This window comes from Diceros bicornis, chromosome 4 (assembly GCF_020826845.1).
Source record: "Diceros bicornis minor isolate mBicDic1 chromosome 4, mDicBic1.mat.cur, whole genome shotgun sequence".
Taxonomy (NCBI): domain Eukaryota; kingdom Metazoa; phylum Chordata; class Mammalia; order Perissodactyla; family Rhinocerotidae; genus Diceros; species Diceros bicornis.
In genome coordinates this window covers 63,636,036-63,659,332 of record NC_080743.1, presented here as the reverse complement: position 1 = coordinate 63,659,332, position 23,297 = coordinate 63,636,036, and the positions used below count along the sequence as shown (strand labels likewise).

Sequence of the window (23,297 nt, the reverse complement as noted above, 5' to 3'; positions counted from 1 at the left end):
GGTGGTTATGTCGTTCCTTTTCTGAAGAAAAATAGATGTTTGTTCTTTTTTTCTGGTTAGTTGTTTTCAAAATCAGACAAAACAATATATTTTAATTTCATTCTTACTTTTTAAAACAGGACATTCATTCTGCTGATTTTCTCAGAAATAATAGCACACATTCAGATACCCTCACCATCTCTACTGCTCCCACCCCACCCAATATTAAACACTTCACTCTAACAAGTGAAAAGATCAGATGATTGAAATTTTATTGTTCTCCGATGGAATCCTGGCTCTGCCTAAGCTGAAATCTGGCCTGAGCCACTCGGTCAAACACAACCCTTGGGGTTATTCTTTAGTAAGGAAACAAGTCTTAAAACACAATGTTCCGTACTTCTGGATGTTTATTAACTAAGCCTTTCACATCAACCAAGTACTCAAATTAGGTTCTATGCCCTGCTCTTCAGGCTTCAGAAAATACAGCTCGCCATTTTTTGTGGTGCTCTGATCTTCACCTCATCAGATGAATTCTCCTAAAGCCACAGTTCCAGAGGCAGGATTCTGCTCTCCTTCTAGTGTGCATCAGACAGACAGTTGTTACATTTATTATGTACGTTCTGGAGATCATAGAGAAATGATGATCGGAGAGTGAATAAAGCAGGCAGTATATCTATCTTTTACACAAAGAAACAAGAAATGTGTGAGGAATGATAAGACAAAGAAACTTAGATGTGAGGTATGTAATAGTGAGAAATTTAAGCAGAGTTTAGGCTTGAGGTAGTAGATTATCAAGGTTTGTTTACGCAAGCTTCTCAGCCCTGACTTCTCTAGCTCTGGTGATAAGGATACAGGGAGAGAACCTTTCTCACAGGAGATTCATTTCCTGCTTTCAGGGAGGACAGAGACAGCAGGGTCAGAAAGCCCTTTTTGCTTCTCAAGTAACTTTAATTCAAAATAATCAATATGCTATTGTGGGATATTTTGGGGTGGCCTTCCCTGAGCCCCAACACACCTAAGCATTACCATTACCTTAATTTTTATACCACATATAAGCAAAATCATATGTCTTGATTATCTTCAACATCATTAATAAAAACTCTTTTCTAACATTCATATTTTGATGTTAATTTGCCTCTGAGTTTACCATTTCTAGCATTCAGTAATCTAATTCATAAAATGCCACCTGTTGACAGAGAGGTGGAGAAGAGAGCTGCTTAAAGTTCCTGCCGAGGGAGTGACTAAAATATCCTTTTACCATACCAAGCACTTCATTCCTCATTAGAAAACTTACAAAAGCTGAGATAATGAAAACAAGCAGACAAACAAACAAACAAAAAAACATTGCTGTATTGTGAAATTTTTCAAAATAAATTATAGTCATTGTAACAACTGTACTCTGATGCTGGAAGTATTATATGCCTCTTAAATGCTCATGTTTTAGAGTTAAGCTGGATTTGAATCCTGGCTCTAACATTCACTAAGTTTGTGATCTTGAGGAAGACTTTTAAACTTTACAAGCCTCGGTATTCTCATATGTGAAATGGCAGTAACAATATCATGCTCATGGGGACATGTAATAAAGAAAAAAATGAGATGATGTACATAAAGAATGCAAGTTTTAGAGTCCTGCTCCCCAGTAAATGCTCAATAAATGCAAATGTCATTATTCCACAATATGTTATGAGTTTGTGTGTCTTCTCTTATGTACAGATGTTTTATGCTTTATGATGACCCTGTTGATGGAAACCCCAGGTTGAGGACTTATGGGAAGCACCTTATAAAAGAAACATCTCTATTTATGTCTGCCATATGTAGTAATGTAAGCCCCTTGACAGAAGCATCTTGACTATTTTCTTTTAAAAATGAATTAAATAATGCTTCCATCGCAACAGTAGAATTTAGATATCTAAAAGCTAATGTTTTGTTGGGTAATATTTTTAAATGGTAACTGGGTTTTCTCCCTCAGTGTAATTCTTTCTAGACTACCATTGCTCATTCTATGTTCACTTATGCCCTTCTATGCTCTTTGTTTGAAGGGAGACGCGATAGAAGAAATTAAAGATACTAATGGTCTGTTTCTGGTTTTGAATCCAAAAGCATAAAGCATCCATATCGTAGACAAAATCTTTGGCAGAAGTCATGAAGAATAAGAGCAAGAATTTCCTGCTCACCTGGTAGATCATACAGAGTGTGTGCCAGGATTATTTTGTAGGCTTCCTCTGAAAGTGGGTGGACACCAAAGAAGAAATGAGAGTATGGTGTGTTTACATGCACGAGACCATGGAGGCATATCATTCTCCTTAGGATTCCTGTACTCAAGGGGTTCAGGTAAAACAGAAACATTACTGTGGATGAAGAAATGGCAGAGTCACCCATTTAGGCAAGTGGGATCTTAGCAAGGGTCACACAGACCCTTCCAAGCCAGTATGCATGAGAAAAGTTGAGTTGTCCTAAGATACTCACAAAAGTCAGTGAAGTGGCATCTGAATTGGTAGTGCCTAGACATGGGCTCCACCAATGGCCACCTGTGCCAAGATGGTGAAGACACAGAATGCTTGTTCTACTCCAAAAGTAAAACCTTTAAAACTACCAAGAGAAATATGGACTTTTGGATCTAACAAAAAGAACAACAATAAACATTTAAAAATTAAGAAACCCAGTATATAGGAAGCATGGTATGCATGGGGTGGTGGTGGAGGCTGCAGCCTGGGTCAGAGTGTGGCTTGGGGGTTGGGCAAGAACCTGGAATAGTGACTTAAGGACCCTCTTGCCTTTCTCTCAAGTTGCCTGCTAGTTCACTGCAGATATAGGCTTCTGTGCCCTGGGTAGAGGTAACTGCACAGGTGACATCATGGCCAAGCAAAAGGCAGGCTAGGATAGGATTTAATGCACATGATATGAACTCAATATTCCAACCTGTTTTCTGTTCCCCTTGAACAGGTGCCGATAATCTGAATTTATTTCTAGTAGGAACAAAAAATATAGACTTATTACAGCTATGACAAATTCTATAAAGGAAAATATAGGGACCTGTGAAAGGGAACAGTAGGAAGATGTGATCTATTCTAGGAGGGAGCATTCTAGGAGGAGACCTTGCCCTAAGAAAGGATTAGGTTAGCATCGGAAAATATTGGAGCAATAAACAGACAGGAGAAATAGATTTCAAACAAAAGGAAAATAGTACATGTCAAAACACATGATATCGGAAGGAGAATGGAATATTGAAAATAAATGGTGACATACGGTTAGTGAGCAAAGGTGAAAGGTGTGAATGGAAACTGGAATATAAGGGATGAACAGATGTAGCCTGTTCATAGTCCTCTCTACTTGTCTGGCTTTTTTTGGTTAGTTCTTGGACCAAAAAATGACAAGAATCATCTTGAGATCAGGAATGATTTAAAGAATGTATACCTTGTAAATAGCAAAAGACTTAGAATCTGGTGGTGTGTCCAATTATATTCTTGATAAATCAATAAGAGATGTGGCAAACAAATTGTATTTAGTCAGAGATTAGATGAGAAACCCTTTCAAGATTCGATGGCACCTGTAATTAGATTTTAGGCAGGTGTAAGGAATAGGGACAGAATAATGGTACTTTGTTTAGGGAACCGCTAGATGGAGTTTGTCGAGGATGACCTAACTGAAAATGCATTGATTGCTGGAGTTAGTGGAGGCTGACTCTGCTCCCGGGAGGAACTTCATTCTTCTGGAGTCATAAGTTTGTGTGATTGTGTCTTCCATTGTTTGAAGGAAAGTAGACTATTATTTTTCCTACATAATGGTTCTAGAGGAACAGATATTTAAGGACGAGCTTTCTGAATTATTTTTGGATGGGGTTTCTGAAATTGGTTCTCCAATTTTATTTGATGTAAAGGTGTTAATAATTCTATTTGCAATAGTAAAGAGTGTGAATAGTTCATGGCATAATGTGGTAATAGAGATATGCAAAATATCATCATTGAATACTCATGATCAAATACTTATGAGACACAGTTCTAGGTGATAATTTATATGACATTTTTGAACATTTTTGTCAAACTAACAAGTAGAGTGAGACTGGCTTCTTGCTCCTGATTTCACTTGACAAAGTGGAGAAAGAAAAGGATGAGGTCAGGAATTTGAATTCCCATCTCAAGTGCTGCATAAATGACCTGAAAGCTTCTATCTCTGTCTTGAAAGAGACACTTATCTCCTGTAGCTGTGGAACTGAGATTGCTGATAACCAAATGTAGGGTTATCTCATCCTGTGAATGACTGAAGGGCAATGCAAACTGAATTCCCAACCTTACAGGATACCTAGTGAGGGCATTGATTAGTAAAGAACGAGATTCCGAAAATTGGAATGGAGACAAATGGGAAGATCCTGATGAAGCTGGAGACATTAAGCCCTTAAATTCTGATAAGTCTTCTTTGTCAGTAAAAGCAGCCACTCCTCCTCATCTGAGATTAGCCCTGCTTTGCTGAAAAAAACTGCAATGGCTTCCCCTGACGCAGTTGCCTTGCAAGACACTACTGATTCTCCTCAGGACTCACCCCACCATCCTTCTTTGCTTCTAGACTTATAACTAGACCCAAGTCCCATTAGGCCTTGAATATGCAAGTAAATTACCTGATGAAGTGGCCTAAATGCCTGAGGTCTCCACTCCTGCTACACTACCTTCTCTCTCCCTGTCTGCACCTGTGTTCTCATGGGAAGTTCATCATGATCGGTTGACAGAAGAAGGGAAAATTCTGACCTGGTTTATGGATGGTTCTGCATAATATTCAGGAACCACTCAGAATTGGACCTATTCTGAGTCTATAGCACTATAGAACCTCTATCAGATGTCCCTTAAAGATAGTGGTGAGGGGAAATCCTCCTTATGCGCAAAACTTCATACAGTTCACCTAGTTGTTTATTTTTCTCGGAAGGAGAAATGAGTCAGGCATTTTTATATACAAATTCATGGGCTATGACCAATGGTTTGATTGATTATCAGGAACTTGGAAGGAATATGATCAGAAAATTGGTGACAAGGACATCTGGGGAAGAGGTATGTAGGTAGATCTCCCTAAATGGGAAAAAATATTTGTATCCCATATGAATGCTTACTAAAGGATGACCTTAGCAGAAGAGGACTTTTATAATCAAGTGTATAGGGTGACCTGTTCTGTGGTTATCAGCCAGCCTCTTTCCCCAGCCACCTCTGTCATTGCCCAATAGGCTCGTGAACAAAATGGCCATGGTGGCAGGGGCGGAGGTTATACATGGGCTCAGCAACATGGCCTTCCACTCACTAAGGGTGACCTGGCACAGCCACTGCTGTGTGCCCAGTCTGTGAGCAGCAGAGACCAACACTGAGTGATTTCAGTATTGGCACCATTCCCCAAGGTGATCAACCATCTACCTGATGGCAGGTTGATTACACTGAGCCGCTTTAATCATGGAAGGGGTAGCGTTATGTTCTTACCATAATACCACTTATTCTGGATGTGAGTTTGCCTTCCCTGCATGCAATATCACATGCATGCAATGCTTCTGCCCAAACTACCATTGTGGATTTACATAATGCCTTAGCCACAGTCAAGGTATTCCATACAGCATGGCTTCCCATCAAGGAACTCACTTTATAGGTTCTTTAGGAGCCAGGATCACAGGTTCAGGAATCAAGGAGAGGAAGTGGGAGTTGCACCATTCACTATTACTGCTGATGATGCGCTAGCAAAATTTTTGCTTTCTGTCCCCATGAACTCATGCTCTGCTGGCCTAGAGGTCTTAATTACATAAGGAGGAATGCTTTCACCAAGAGACATAACAATGATTCCATTGAACTGGAATTTAAGACAGCCACCTGGCCACTTTGGGCTCTTCACGCCTCTGAAGGAACAGGCACAGAAAGGAGTCACAGTGTTGGCTGAGGTGATTGACCCTGACTACCGAGGGGAAATTGGACTACTACTCCATGATGGAGGTAAGGAAGAGTACATTTGGAATACAGGAGATCCCTTAGGAGGTCTTATGCTCTGCGATTAAAGTCAATGGAAAATGCTGTCTCCTTGAGCCCTGACATTGAGAAATGCTGTGGTGGTGGAAACAGTATTCACCAGAGTGCCTCTAGCCTGAACCTATTTAGATAAGGGGCTTTTGGGGGATTCCACCTCTGTATTTTCTCACCTGTTGTAACAGTATTGCATCTTGGATAGAAGCATTTTTAGTTGTACTCTCAAAATGGCTCTGTCTACACTGTAATAACTGAAAACTCTTGATATCTGTAGTTTGTGATAGGCTCTATTTTCCATATCAGTGCCAGTCAATTTTACTTTCTCTATTCTTACACTCTCTGGTCCTTTAATCTGGTAAGAGAAAGACTAGAAATTCATTAGTTTATTCTAAAATTTTCTTAAATTTATTTCATGCCAATGCTTTCAGCATCCACAGCTCTTTTGCTATTATGCTTTGCATGCTAACAGAAAACCAGAGATCAGAGCGATTTATCTTTAATGTTCTTTCTCTTTAGTGTCCTGGATTCCTTGAATTTCAGCAGAACACTTTAAATGGAGGGTAGGATGCCTAATCAATGAGAGGAAGTGCTAGAGGCATGAGTGTGCCATGGGCTACAGTGGAACCAGTACATGGAGCCTTCCTAGCCTCACTCACAAATCAGCAGACCCTGGAGTGGTCTGACACAGGATATTACATGCAGTGATCATCTGCGGGTGATTGTACTTTACTTGGATCTTACTTTTCATTAATGTGACTAATTCAGCCTGACATTGGAAAATCCTTTCCCCGATGAAGTTAATCAGTAACAGAAGACACACACATGAAAATAACAATGGTAACAGTGATATGAAACCTGGCAAGGAACCACATGAATACAGGCCCCACGTGAAGAAAATTATACAACTACTTAGAGAGATATAATAGGACAATGAGAGACAAGTAAAAATATGTTCATTGCAAAGACATTTTTAATAGGAGATATTGGAAAGTCAATATACACAACTATCTTTTTAAATAAACTTTAGTATATCAATACAATTGATATACTAAATTTTATACCCATTAAATAATTATTTTTATCTCTATGGACTTGAAAGAATGGTCATAACATGCAAAATAAAAAATAGGTTACAGCATATTAATCATTATACAATACCATTTTCAGAAAATTGTGTATATACTTACATAGGAGAAAATCTGAAAGCGTAGAGAGGAAAATGTGGTATAATCTGGAAGTTGGAATTTCAGGGAACTTTAATTATTTTTAGCTTGATTTGCTGGTTGTCTGCATTTTCTATTTTGTTTTATGAAATAACCTTGTATTAAGAAAAATCTTGTATAAGGAAAAAATAACAAGGTATGATCAAATTATGGCTGGTGCTGTGATTTCACCACTAGTGGCCCATCATAGTCTAATCTTCTTTATTGTTTATAAAGGAAATATAAAACCCTCATTTTTGGAATAAAGCTCATTGGAGTTTCAATTGGTTATTAGACTGTCTATGACGAATGAGGAACATTGCAAAACGCTAGCCAGTCCAATTTTGAGAAGAGTACAGTTTAGTAAGTATTATAAGAAACATCTGATTATAGATTGCAGCCACTTCCTTTCATTTCCAGGTCTTGGTGTATGTTCTTCCTTCTGCCTAGATTTTCCCAAACTCCTCAACTTCCCTCCCTATTCCACTACTTCTGTTTGTTTTTTATACCCTTTAGGACTCACAATAGATATCACTTCTTTGACTGGATTAGATGACACTCATTTGTTTTCATTAGCTGTGCTGATTCATATTTTAGTACTCAATTTTCGTTTTTCCATTGAGTAAATGTATTTATTGAGAGTTTTCTATGAGGAAAGTACTGAACTAGGCTCTGGGTTACAGGAGTTCCACACATCTGACAAAGTAGCTGTCAATTTGGAAGTCAGAGTAAGGTGGGGTAGACAAACATGTATTAAGTCTAGTTGTCATAAGTGATGGAAAAAGAAAGAAATAAGGTCCTACCAAAGAGAACTTCATAATGATTTCACTTAGGCTGCTGGGGTCTAAATGAGGACTCCCTGAGAGTAGGATATCAATATTGAGATCCAGGGGGTAGATAAGTTTGGTCAGTTAAGAGATGTCCAGGTAGAGGAAAAATGCTGTGTGAAAATCCTGAAGAAGAAAGGAGCATGGTGTGTTGAAGAGACTTTAACAGATTAGTGAGCAAAGGGAAGAAGTGTGAAAGAGACTTGAACAGTAGGCAGTGAACACACTGCTGTATTCACCTGGACTATTCTGGACTCTACATCTCTATCTCCCCCTCCCAGAACAGCACAAGAGAGATACCTAACTGTGGTCAGAGATAACGTCAAGTTCACCAAGTATCCCTTGTGGAAGCAAAAGGTTAAAATGTAGTGAATTCTCAATATACATATTTTATTAACTGATTAATCATAGGAGCTATTTTTAAGTAGGGGATGAGATCAGAATTTCAAGGTCTCATTCCTATATTTTGGGTTGAAGAAAATGAAGGAAAAGGGAAACAGGAAGAAAGTACTTCGGTTAAGAAAGTGAAGGATGGAGCTGAAGATGAGATCTGAGGTGGCAGGAGACGGCCCGTGGTTTCAGATGTGCCAGCTCCTGCAGAACAGAGAGGCTCAGTGTGCTCCTGGGATACCTTATTCCTTTTGGTTGCCGTATTTTCTGTGGTTGTCTTTTTCTTTTTCTGAAAATAGTTTCATTTTCCTGTTAATGGTTTTTGTATCAAATGAAGCAGGGCATGTTTTCATTACTGAGTGGTCAATTTACTTATAGCTGAAAATGTTTTTAGATATAAGAGAGAATAGAAAATTATACACATCACTCCTCTAAGAACCTCTCTGGTAGGATGTGACTATCAGAATTAGAGAAACCGGGTTTTTGTAAACATGGGCAGAACATTTTCTCATCTGTTTCTCCGGTTAACACATCCCTGTAGAAGAGATTATGTCATTCATATTATATTATTAGAATTATGTCATATATATTCACATTGTGTTTTTAAAGCTCATTGTCTTTCACAAAGAAGATGACCAATTATTATTTATTTGGTATATCTGACCTTGATGGGAAACTAATGAAGAACCAAGTGTCTAATGGGGAGAATGAGTGGACGTGTCTTAGCAGAGTTCCTTCTGTGGAACTTCAAGCCTGTGTCTTTCTTTCAAGCATACCTGAGCCACAGGAGTCTCCTCTGCTCTTTCAGATGTCAGAGCGCTATTCATGGTGGGTGGAGGTGTAGCAGGACCTGCTTCTTCTTGCTTCCTCTTTTTCACTGGAGTTGTTCCTTTTGATGGAGTGGATTTAATATTCTCAACTGATGCAGAAAAAGGAGGAAATGTAAACCCAGAGCAGCTGGTCTCAGAGCGCTGAAGCAGTTTCAATGTTATTTCTTCTCAGCCTCTGCTTGTGGGTCTAGGTATGGTTTTGTCTACTCAGACATTTATTAGCCAGTGGGGCTGCAAGGGGACCAATTGTAACAACACAGGCAGGGGCACTGTCTCATGTTCTTCAGTGGTTTCCATACTGGTCCCATGTGCAGTGAGTACATCCTTTCATCATCTGGATTCCCATGCACCTCCGTCAAACCCTTTTCCTATTCTGTTCTATCATTTCCTTTTAAAAATCCAAGATTTTCTTAATACTGCCTGGTGGGTCACCATCTGTAAAAGATCTGTTCAAAGTGCAGAAACCAGCGAAAAGAAATATGCTCTGGATTTGTGAGGTAACAAGGCAATGTTATTTGCTTTTGCATTTACAAAATCTTTTTGTTTTTTTAACCCAGTGATTTTACAAAAGAAGAATTTCTTCACATCTTTGAGGGGGAAGATTTCATTTAAGTACTGCCTCATCTTTTTTACCATAAAGAGTAACGACGGAGAAAATAGTCTTAATAGACCAAATGCATTGATTGGTTAGATGTAAATATTTTAAATAGAAAAAACAATTTTTGCAATTTTGCTTGTCATTTTCTCATGTTTTTCATGTACTAGAAGTCTCAGTATCTCCTCAATTCCCTCTTGCTTTTGTTTTTTCTCTGCATCCCAAATATTCCCTCCAACATATATCAATCCCCATTAGAAAGGAGATGTCCTAAGTGATCAACTTGTTGACATGTGAGGTACTACGATTATCATGACTACTGAGTCATAACTAGGGAAAGAGATGTATCATCTATGACCAAGAAGGGTTCTATTCAAGCTTGGGAAGTGTATGGGCAGAGTGCCAGTGAGGGGGTATTCCTTATTTCCTTTTACCTTCTCACTTCGCTCTACTCAAGATTGCGAAGGGTCAGGGCAGGACAGTCCTGCTTGGGATCTTCCTTATTACCTTTTTGCTTCTCCTTTCTGAGTTTTTTAACAAGGCCTTTAAATTCTGCTATGTCTTTGAACAATTTTATTTGTTTGTCCACACAGGCAGCACCTCGGAACTTTTCTTCAGATCAGCAATCTTAATTCTGTTATATTCATCTTGCATTTTTGTAGTCAGTCCCAAATCATGGGCCAATAAGGACTTGACTATGTTAAAATAATAATGATCGATGTGCTCTAATCCTTTCAGCAGAACTATTTTCTTATACTCATTCACCATGTCTCAAATTATGGATGAGCCTACAAGAGAAACATGACATGACACATTTATACAGACAATTTAAAAGATTGGTTGTGTCTATGTGAGAGAGTGGCCCATATGAAAGAGCTGTCCATGGGGGTGTGTGACAAAGAGGGACTATAATTACTAGACATGTCACTGTGAAGAATGGGTTGAAAATTACTACAATAGGAACATCTAAGAAATTCTTCCTTATTAATGATGATATTTGAGTTAAGTCAGGGGTGGATATCATGGAAGGAGGTCTGGAAATAGGCAATCATTGCAGTATTTAGAGTATGGGCCGTATAGTGTCTGAGTCCCTGGTTCCTCCTCCCATCCTTATTAGGGCTGCAGTCTATCCCTGAATTCTGCCTATTGGTTCCTGACTCTTCCCATCTACTATGACTAAAGTAGCCTATGTACAAAATTGGCTGAAGCCTCTCACTTTATATGAATAATCTTCAGCCACAGCACTACAGTTCCATGCTGGGATATTGACCATTGTCAATTTGGCTCTTTCCTAATTTGGTCTCATTAGCATGCACTCTCCTTTGGTGTTATTGTCCAAAATGCATACCTTCAAAATTCATATGTTGAAGTCCTAACTCTCACCACTTCAGACTGACTGTATTTGGAGATAGGGTCTTTAAAGAAGTAATTAAGGTTAAATGAGGTCACTAGAGTGGACCCTAATCCAATATAACAGTCATCTTTATAAAAAGAGGAGATTAGGACACAGACACACACAGAGGAAGGACATGTGAAGAGGCAGCAAGATGGCAGCCATCTGCAAGCCAAGGGGAGAGGCTTTAAAAGAAATCAATCCTGCTGACCACTTGACCTTATACTTCCAGCCTCCAGAACAGTGAGATAATGATATTCTGATGTTTAAGTCACTCAGTCTGTGGAACTTTGTTATGGCAGCCCTACCAAATGAATAAACTTTGTGTTTGACCATGTCCTCTGTGTCCCATGTGCCCATATCCTGGTCCTTTTGCTGGGCATCTACCTGCTCCCTGGTGCAAAATCATGGCATTTATTGGATAGAATTATTTTAACAGTTGCTTGATTTTTCTCCCTCCAGGCTTAATTTCTCTAATCAGTTCTTTTTTAAGAGCTAGTTATCTTTTTCCTTCAATAGTTCCCCATTTTCTTTAGGAAAATTTCCTTTCTCCTTAGACTATCTTGGAGACCTTGAATAATTTGTCTCTTTTTCACTTCTACTTACCATTTCTCATATTTAAGCTCCAGAAATATAGCACACCCTGCTTTTTCAGGCCCTTTGTCCAAAAAGAACCTCCTACCTTTCTTCTTGAAAGGTAGAACTAGAGAATCAATGGCCTGCATTAAACCAATCAAATTTAATTTAAGATTCTGCCAAATTATGCAAATAATGGAGATATATTCAGCCTGTCACCAGTCAAATGAAAACCCTTGCACTGAGTATTTTTACACATAGTGTCCTAAACTCCAAATATAATTTCACAAATTCACTGTTTGTGAAAAATGACATTTCTATCAATATGGCATTTTTCTTCCCAATATCTGCCCTCAACACAATGACTCAAGAAGCAGAATATGAGTGCTAAGAGCTTAGGCTTTGGAATTCAGAATACCTGGTTATGGAACTTAATATTTTGGCTATAATGGGAATACCTAGAAAATAAATGAGTGTGTAGGGGAGCAGAATTTGCCACCCCAAAATATGTCTCTTTGGCTTTATTATTTTTAAGAACAAAAAACTCAGGAAGAAACTTTGACCTTTCCCCTAACTGCCTAAAAGAATTTAAGATAGAAGGCCTACTTCAGGAAGGAGCCATCACCATAGGTGATTACAGTACAACGTGAACTAAGTGTGGTAGACAGGGAGGAATCTAGCAAAGCCCATTTGATCAAAGTCCTCTCCATGTCCCATTGTCTCTGCAAGGCATGGCAAACATTTGCTTATCAAACACTTACTTTTCCATCTCCATGTGAATTGCCTTCCTCCCCTTTGAAGTCTCAAACCACTACCCCTAACATCCTCTTTTGTCTTTAGCTGAAGATGATATTTAAGATGATGGCTTTGGCCATTTTGGCAAGTTACTCATTTTTCCTGGGTTTCTCTCATGTGCACATGTTATTAAACTTGTTTGATTTCCTCTTGTTATTATGTCTCATGTCAATTTAATTCTTAGACCAGCCAGAAGAATCTAGAAAGGTAGAGGAATATTTCTTCCTCCCCTACAAGTGCTGGTAAAATCAGATTGATAACTGTCTCACAAGGAGATAGGGTGGAATTAAGAAACAGAAAATATAAAAGAAAATGTAAGAGATGTCAGAGTATGGGTTAAAGTGTCAATCAATATCCACACATTATTCATTGCAAAAGGAGAGAAAACCAAAATGGAAAGGAGGACATATTTGAAGGAATAATGGGATAAACTTCTTGGAATTAAAATAACACAAATGTCCTCAAATTGATCAGGCCAACGGAGTGCCAAGTGGGAGAGTTAAAGAAAAACTCATACCAAGACATAATGTAGAGACACCAAAGAATCTTGACAACAAAGCAAAAATTCTAAAAGCTTCCTGAGATACAAAGGCTGAAGAATCAGATTTGCAACAGCAAAACTGCATGTAGGAGGACAATGGGGTAATTTTCAGCATGACTTGTCCTAACTACCCTATCTGAATTTTTGAAACAAAAAAAACTTTTGAAACCAAAAAGTTTGTGTATGTTTGCATGTGAGTGTGTGAATTTGGTAGCAAAATTTATTAGCAAAATAAAAACTGATCTGAGGAGTCCATGTATAATCTTTTTAAAATCCCACTTGAGTGTGAATGTTGTATGTTTTGTGCAGAAGTATCTGTATATTTGATTTGGGAGGCATTACCTAGACCCTACACCATGTGTGGTGTGTGCATTAAATAGCCTTTCTTAAGTCACTCAAATTCTAAATTCCAAACCCAATGTGACTTCAAGAGTTTCAGACAGGTGTTGCCAACTGATCTCAAAGGAAAAATCATTTTGAAACTAGAAGGTCATATCTAGGCAAAGTTGCATTTTAATGTAAGGACCTAAAAAACAATTCTGTGATATTAACTGACATAATTAATAATCAGAAGACTTCAAAAACAAAGACACCCATGAAAACACTCTTTTAGGTATAGTGTTCAATAAGAAAACAAATAAATAAAGTCAAGAAATACTTCACGATAAAGGATGAGTGAACAACTAACTTAATTAGGTCTGTCAATGTCTTAAAAAGAAGTCAAGCCTTTACCAAAGAGAAACAAAACAGGAAGCAGATTCACATGATGTGTGGCAGGTAGTGAGAAAAGAGGATATGAGTTTACTAAGTTACTTGTCCTTAAAAGGACAATAGAAATACACATTTAAAAATATTGACAAAGAAGGAGAAGGAAGCCTAGAATAAGTGCTACAAATTGAAACAAAGATGGTGGAAACTAGCCAAAATATAGCATTCAACAGAACATCGTACAGGGTGAACCCCTCAAGAGGCAAAATTTCTTTTTTTTTAATCTACCTATATGTTGCTGACAAAAGTTCATTTAAACGTTGAAAAAAAGTTGGAAAGATTTTATCACGCAAACTGTAATTTAGAGACTTTTATCCCAATTAGTTAGCTTTAAATAGACCATAAGACAAAGGACTGAAGTTTCATTTTTGAAGGGTAGCAGAATGTACCACCTCAAAATATGTCACTTTGGCATGTGGAGCTGAAGGCAATCAAGACTCTGCCAACTTAGGAAAAGCTTTGTACTTCCCCCTTAACCGCCTAAAAGAATTTAGAAAAGAGGCTTGTACCAGAAAGAGTGCTATTACCAGAGATAACATTTTCATCTGAGAAACTTATCTGCATGGCAGGGCAAGCATTTGTGTACCAAACATCTGCCCTTCTCATCTTCCTGTGAATTGCCTTCTTTTCCTTTGAAGCCCAGACCCCAGACTGTTGTTAATCTGTCTTTTTATTACAGGAGAGTCTCAGCCGAGAACCTACGATAGACGGAAAATTATTTTTCCTTCCCTATGGTTACATGATGATAAAAGGTTTAAGACCCAAGAACATACAACAGTTCTAATTATGTGTTTCCTAATATCAATAAATATATATTATGTTTTACTACTTTATATTCTTTCTAGTTACTAAAAATAATATTATGTATTATGTAGTATATTTCTCTATATCTCTTTATACATACAGTACATGCTGCCTAATAACGTTTTGGTCAATGACAGACTGCACATATATGATGGTGGTCCCATAAGATTAGCACCACACAGACTAGATGTGTAGTAAGCTACACCATCTAGGTTTGTGTAAGTACCCTCTATGATGTTCGCACCATGATGAATCACCTAACAATGCATTTCTCAGAATGTATCCCTGTTGTTAAGTGACACGTGACTGTGTGTGTATATATATATGTATATTTACATATGTATGTATATATATAGTACATATATGTGTGTATATATATAAATATACATATGTATATCCTTCCAATACTTATATTAGAAATTGGGAAAACTGAATGGAAAATTTGACAATTTCATCCTTATAGTTCACGATTTTAGCATTTCTCACTTAACCAAACAAACAAAATATAGAAAAAATTTAGAAAAATTGACCATCATAGCTAACAAGGTTAAATGAAAAACTTTATCTAATATTTAGAAAATTCCGAAACCCACATTTAATTCTTCACTTTCCTCTCAAGCACATGTGAAAGGTTTGTGCACCAGGCTCTACAGAAAGAGTAAAGCCTTCCAAAACACAGGTATAGATTTGACTCCAGCTACTCCTTTCCTACAAACTCTCACCACTGATGTTTATCTCTGACTTTGAGGAAAGCAGAGGGAGTCCCAAAATAACTGAAATACTAGCTCTGACACATGGTGTAGAATGGAGTAAAAATTAAGCATACTTATAAAAATATTAAGACGTATTCGAGTAACTGTGTGAAACTTAGATATTTTCTACCATGTGTATGTGTTTGTTCTCGTTTTATAAAACTGTGATAACACCATATAATACAACTTTATATCCAAATGTGCTTTTTACTTAATATTATTTCATGATACTTTTTTTCAAACCACCGTCTTGTCTTTTACCCAGGCTCTCACCACACCCACCAAGTTTCCTGTGTACCCTACAGGCAAGAAAACCAAAGCCTACTTCTAAAAATTAACTCATGTTATAAACACGTGTAGAATGAATTTCAAAATCCGCAATAGTCAAAATGCATTTTGCTTTGTTCAGGCCTCAGTTGTAGTAGAATAAATGATGTCAATCATCTTCCCAGGTAGGTGAAGGATTAGATTCAAGCTACAGTGGTTTTCACTTTTCTGAATACAGCCCTACTGCCCTTACCCCACTTCCCTCATCCTGGAAGAGCCAAGACTAATTCTCCTTTTGTGATCTTGTGGTTACAAACTAAGTACTGGGATCTGTCTGTTCAGAAAACCTCATAGTACTCACCTAATGTGAAACTTCTACTCTGGTATGTAGATCTTCAGATCTTCACCAGGAAATGTAAGAATCACTGCTTGTTTATATCAGTACGAAGAAAAATCAGTGACGATTTCAGACTCTGAAATGCAGGACGTTAAAAGTCTCAAGAAGGGCAGAGGAAAATGAAGTATTTTGAAGGATAACTAGAAAAAAAGGTACTGGCTAGATTCACTTAATTTGGTTAGTGCTGGCTATCTTACACTGCTATCCTTCAGGAAAGGAGAAGTTAGGTATTTATAAAATAATTTTGAGACTCCTCCCATCAATGTTCATAGCTTTTGATTTCCTTAGCCACAGAAACTGAACAGTTCCTTTCCATAAACATTTTAGTCATAATGAAAAATTAGAGATAAGTTTTGCTCTTAAAATTTTTTGTTAAAAATTGTCTATAGCTGAAAGGAGTTAAAACATTAGAACTTTCTTATCCAGCAGACTTAAATATATGGACCAGTAGACACCAATTCCCCTTAAATGAAGCTCAAATTTCAAAGGGAGAAAGGGGAGTCAGCCAGCCACTTTTCCCTCCTTTCCTGTTCAGAGTCTCAGTGGCAGGAGAAGATCTTAGTAGAGACAGCTATCATTACCAGTACTTGAGCATACCTCCTGCACGGGAAAAGTTCTGCTGTGCAGATGCTTGTGGTTTCAACAGTATGTAACACATTCGCATAGTTGGCAAAATCATTATAATTATGTGAATCCTTCCTAGAGCATTTGTAAATGAATTGTGCACTAGCTATCTTCTCGTCTATGCCTAGAGTCCATTACTTCAATGATTGAATTTCATTGTTACCCTTACCATTCTCAATTATACACAGAAAACACAAGTGCATAATTGGCTTATGTAGTTACAATAATGAAGCCTTCAAATTCTGAAAAACACTAAGCCTCTAAGAGGGTTGAGGTCCTAATAAATACTTTTTCCTGCATTGTGGTTTTTTTTTTTTTTTTCTTTTAATGACACTGGAAACATTCTGGAGAATCTGGAGGTGTCAAATAAATGGAACCAATCAGCAGATGGTGTTGTAGTGACCCACTATCTGATCTTCACGAAGAATCAAGCCATGACTGGAAGAAGGATCTTAAAGTCCAGCTAAATCTGGTACATGATATGAGGTCTCTTCAAAGGGAAAGAAAACTTATTGGGCAAATCTAAACTAGGGTGATAGAGGAGAAGTTGAAGTCTGAATTGAGAAACCATCTATATAATTTGACAAAAGCAAGAATAAGTAGAGAAAACCAAGGAGGATCTGCCACAAGTGCCATAAATACACCTGTGGAATTTCACAGTTTTTTATTACAGACTTTAGTACTAGCTATGGGGGTGTATTGACCTAGTCTTAAGATTAAGGGTAGAGATGGACATTAGGGAGGCTATTACTCATCAATCATATAATTATGTTTATAAGAATTATCTGTTTAAGAGAGTTCACACAAAGTAATAAAGGTAAAATTAAGGGACTATCTTAGGAGACAAGTATAATGGGGTTATGAAGCCTTGGTCATATAAGAATTAACTGAGATGATAGCAGCATGGAGATAGTTTTATGGAGTTGAAATATTCTCTCTAACTATAATCAGACAGAGTATACAGCACTGAAAGTTTAAATCATATGCTTAACCGTTAAACGTATTTCCATCCCAGGGAATAGCAGCCAATCTGTTCTTATTCTGATGAAATGTCACAAGCAGAATCCATCTTGCTTGGGAATGTGTTATTCAAATGAAAATAGAATGATTATTGATATAGTTCAGTTGGGGCTTAAGAAGATTCTATCTCACATAAATGAATATCGATTGTTTTCCTCATGTCATTGATCATTATAGCAAAAAACAGATAATCATAGTGATTAAATGTCGAGCTTGCCTAATGAATCTTTTTCTACAGAACTTTCAGGGAGATATCTTGAAAGAATGTATACTAATAGGGCACCTAATCCTGTATCCTGTGGGAAGACTTCACCCAACCATTAATAGTTAAGATAGTCCTGTGTTTTGTATTCAGTCACCAGACAAAGCTTAATTTGGCAAGTCAAGACTTTTAATTCCATGTGTTAGAAAAGAAAGTTGAACAAGAATTTGAAGGCTTGCCTTATATAACTTGAACAACCCATTCACAGTTGTTCCTGAAGCTTATTTGTAAAGAATATTGATCCTGGAAATTTTGTTTGCTCTTTAGTTAATAAAATAATAAATTCAAATATACCTTTAACCACTTAAATGGACCAAAGAAAAGAAAAATAGTAAAAAACAACCCCACAAAACTCATCTTGAATAGCATTGAAAATGCAGACTGATGATCACCATAAGGCACAAGCATCAACTTTCAGTTGTAACTAGTGTACACTGGGCCATTTTGAGTGTCCAACTCATAGTCCCCATTCCCAAGAAATAGCGCTGTGTTATGGAAGTGAGAAAGACATGTGCTGGTAGACCTCCTTAAGTCCTTTAATGCAAACAATCTCAGGGCACTATTGTTAGAGCAACGGCCTTCAACATGAATACACGGCACTTCTCAATGTCAAGTCTCTAGAGGCCAGCATGCTAACAGAAAACCTGGGAGCAGACTGGTTTATCTCCACTCCCTTCTCTCCATAGTGGCTTGGGATCATATGAGTTGCATCAGAACACCTAATGGAGAGAAAGTTTGCTAATCTGTAGGAGGATGTGCGAGAGGCAAGGATAGGCCATAGGCTTCATAGAAATAAGACCAGAGAGCCAAGCTGGCTCCCTCCTCAGACCACAACTACTTAGACTGGTGTGAGCTGGAATAGTACACAGGGCAAGCCTTCCTTTGTATCTGACTTCTCATCCATGTGACCAATCTAACATAATACAGGAAAGCACATTCCTCAATCAAATTAATCAGTGATAATAGAATTATATATGAAAGTAACAATAGTAACATGGAATACAACCTGACAAGAAAGGTACAGGATCCACATGAAAGAAATTATACAACTACTTGGAGTGACATAATAGGACAATGGAGGATATAAGTACGTTCATTACAGAGATAATCATAGTAGAGGATATAGAAAATTTATATGTATAACCTATAACATAGGTTGCAAAATATTAATTAATGTCAGATACTATTTTCAGGAAAATTATGTATGAAAATCTAGAAAGGTATACACATGGTATAATTTGGATGTTGGAATTTCAGGTAATTTAAATTTAGTTATATTTTGTTTCAGTGATTTGTTGTCTGCATTTAATCATTTTTTCCTAAAATAATCATGTATTAATTACATAACAGGGAAGAAAGAGAAAATGAGAGAAGGAAAGATTAAAAAATCGTAAATGATGTAGTGTTTTGCCACTCTGACCCACCATAATATTTTCCCCTTCATTGTGTACGAAGAAAAAAAAATACTCTCCTTTTTTACACTAGGAGTCATTGGTACATATTTCAATGATTTATTAGACTAGCCTTCATATTTGTGAGATATAATAAGAGTCTGGCAAATCCAGATTTCAGAACAGTACAATCATAACTAATAAAAACATGCAATTATAAAATGCAGCTTGCTCTATCTCATTTCCAGGTGTTGGTGTGTGATTTTCCTTCTGCCTGGATTTCCCTAAAACCTTAAACTCTTCTCCATTTTCCACGACTGTCGTGTGTATGTGTGTGTGGTTGGACATGCTTTTTTATTTATATATTGCCTTTTTGCCTGGGTTAGATGACCCTTATATAAGCTTATTTAAGCTTCATTGGACCCTGTGAAATTCTTATCTTGGTACTTGGTATTCATTTTTTTATTGGGCAATTGTATTTATTGAGAGCATACTATGAAGCAGGTCCTGCACTAGTAACTTGGATAAAGTGGTTTAAAAGGCAGAAAGGGTACTCCTACTCTTGAAACTTATAGTGTAGGTGAAATGACAAATATCAGTTACAGTTGTAGTACGTGGTAGAAAAGAAAAAACAAGATCCTATACAATTAAACACCAGAAGACTTCTCCTAGCCTAAGAGGGGATCTAAAGGAGGATTTCCTGAGAAGGATACATTAAATAGGGACCCAGAAGATGAAAAGTTTTGACCAAGTTAGGTTTGTGAAAATCCTGAAGTAGAAAGAAGCACAATGTATTGAAGAAACTTTGGGTAGGAAGCAAAGGAAAGAAGTGTGAAAGAGACTCAATCAGTAGACAATGAACCCATTGCTGTATTCTCTTGTATTCTTATAGATGCTACATATTTCTCTCCCTCCTCCAAGAAAACAGAAGACGGAAAACTTCTTGAGGCCAGAAATAACGTCAAATTCCCTAAATATCCTTTGCAGAAATAGAAGATTAAAATGTAGTTAATTTTCAATATATGCATCTGATTAAATAATTGTAGTTGGTTTTTTTTGGAAGATGAAATTAGATGCTATTTTGAGGTTTAAGCACAATAATACGTATTAAAGAAAATGGAGCAAAAGAACAATACGAAAATATCTTATTGAAGAGAAAATGTCCCTGTGAACACGTGATTACTAATTAGGTACCCAGATCTTTCACTACAGAAATACCCACAGGTCTTACCTCACTGGAACTTTTTCCACCGTAGTCTAGATCTTAATATATTATTCAGAAATACAGGAATCACTGTAGTAAAACTCTCTGGAGACGGAACTGCAGAATGTTGCAATCTTGTGAAAGGATAAGAAAATGAAATATTTTGAAAGATTACAATGAAAAATGGTACTAGTTTGAGTCATCTAAAAAGTTGACAAGTGCTAGTTACTATGTCATGTGCCATGAGATAGTTTCTCCCCCATTTGCCTTCCTCCCAGAGAGAAAGAGGTTGTGAAGTTATGAGGGGATTTTGAGACTCCACCCATCAATATACATAACTTTTGAAACTGTTAGTCATGGAAACTGCACAAGTTTCCTTCCTGTAAATATTTTATTCAAAATGAAGAATAGTAGCAGAGATATCCTCTTTTGGTGTTTTATAACACATACATAGTTGAAAGAATTTCCAACATTAGGACTTTCTTATCCCGTGAACTTAAGTGTGGATCAGTAGACACCAAAGCTTCTTAAATGACACTCAAATGGAAAGGTGAGTCACCCAACTACTTCTCCCCTCTTCATTGTTCTCAGGGTGGCCGTGGCAGGAGGATATGTTAGAAGAGGTATCTATCCCTACCAGTACTTGAGTGTACCTCCTAGACAGAGGAAGGTCTGCTGTGAAGTTGCCTATGGTTTCAATAATATGTGACACATTCACATAGTTATTAATAGTTGATATTCCTGGAACCTAATAGAGGAGAATCATAATAAATATGAGACTCCTTCCTAGAGTATTTATAAATAAATTTTTCACTGGTTATCTTCTTGCCTATGACTAAAATCCATTATTTCAATGATTGAATTTTATTATTATCCTTGCCTTTCTAAATTATGCACAGAAAACACAAATGGGCTCATACGACTACAACAATGACAGCTTCAAATTCTGAAAGAGAACTGAGCCTCTTGAACAGTTGAGGGCCTGATAAATACTTTTTCCTGCATTTTTTTTTCCGTTAGAAATAATGGATGCACTCTGCTGAATTGTCCTGCTGAGACGTGAAATAAATGGAACCATCAGGAGTAGGTATTTGGTAACCTATTATCTGATCTACAAGAAGGATGAAACCATGACTGGAAATAGGGTCCCAAAATAACTGCTAAATATGTGGATTATCAGAGGTCATCTGAAGGGACAAGAAAACAGATTGAGTTAATTCCAACTAGTGACACAGAAGAGAAGCAGAAGTATGAATTTGGAAGTGGTTTAACTCCACCCAAGCATGAGGGAGTCAGTGAAAATCAAGGAGGATCTGGCGTAAATGCCACAAAATCCTGTGAGTTTTCATGATTCTTTTTGACAGACTTTAGTGCTGTTATGTGGATGCAACGGGCTGGTGTTAAGGGTGGAGAGGGACTTTAGGGAGGTCAGGGAGGGTCACCACCAAACTCCAATATACAAGGGAACCTCATAAGGCTATCAGTGGATTTCTCAGCAGAAAGTTTACAGGCCAGGAGATGATGGGGTAATATATTCAAAGTACTTAAAGAATAAAACCGTCAACCAAGAATACTTTACTTGGTAAAGTTGTTCTTCAGAAATGAAGGAGAGATAAACACTTTTCCAAACAAACAAAAGCTGAGAGAGCTCATTACCATTATACCTGCCTTATAGAAATGCTGAAAAGAGTTCTTCAAGCTGAAATAAATGAATGCTAAATTAATAACATGAAAACATAAAACATACTGGTAAAGAAAATTATGTAGTTGATTTCAGAATACTCTAATACTATAATGTAGTGGTGTGTTAATACTCTAATACTGTAATATAATGGTGTGCTAGTCATTTAACTCTAGTATAAAGGTTAAAGGACAAAAATGTTAAAAACTATAGCTACAATAATTTGTTAATGAATGCACAACATAAAAAGTGGTAAATTGAGAAATCAAAAGCATAAAAAGTGAGAGAGTAAAAGCACAGAGTTTTTGTATGCAATCAAAATTAACTTGTTATCAGCTTAAAAAAGATTGTTATACTGTAAGAAGTTTTATGTAAGCCTCGTAGTAACCACAAAGCAAAAATCTACAGTAGATACCCAAAATACTAAGAGAAGGGAATGAAAGCATACCAGTACAGAAAATCATCAATTCACAAAGAAAGACAGAAAAAAAAAGAATAAAGGCATGAAGGAACTACAAAACTGCCAGAAAACAATAACAAGGCAGTAGTAAGTCCTTATCTCTCAATAATTACTTTAAAAATAAGTGGATTAAGTTATCCTATCAAAAAGCATAAAGTGGCTGAATGGATAAAAAAATAAGACCCAACTATATGCTGCCTACAATAGACTCACTTCATCTTTAAGGACACACATTGGTTCAAAGTGAAGGGATGGAAAAAGATATTCCATGTAAATGGAAACCAAAAGAGAGCAGAGGTAGCTATATTTATACCAGAGAAAACAAATTTTGAGTCAAAAATTATAATAAGAGACAAAGAAAGTCATTGTAAAATGATAAAGGGCTCAAGTTTTCAAGAGGATATAACAATTATAAGTATAAATGTACCTAACATCAGAGCACTTAAATATATTAAGCAAATATTAACAGATCTGAAGGGACAAATAGACAACAAATAATATTAGTAGCATATTCAATACCCCACTTTAAACAATGGATAGATCATCTAGACACAA

General features: G+C 37.0%; 1 protein-coding gene and 1 long non-coding RNA gene across 2 annotated transcripts in view; both read right to left on the bottom strand.

The window, feature by feature from the left end:
• LOC131404628 (myeloid cell nuclear differentiation antigen-like) overlaps nt 1-23,297 on the bottom strand; it is a 47,105-nt gene that overhangs the window by 6,135 nt on the left and 17,673 nt on the right.
• LOC131404631 (uncharacterized) lies at nt 16,065-20,945 on the bottom strand. The gene is made up of 2 exons (XR_009219819.1): nt 20,629-20,945; nt 16,065-16,176 (listed from the first exon to the last, which is right to left on the bottom strand). It is a non-coding gene; the product is annotated as an uncharacterized LOC131404631 (long non-coding RNA).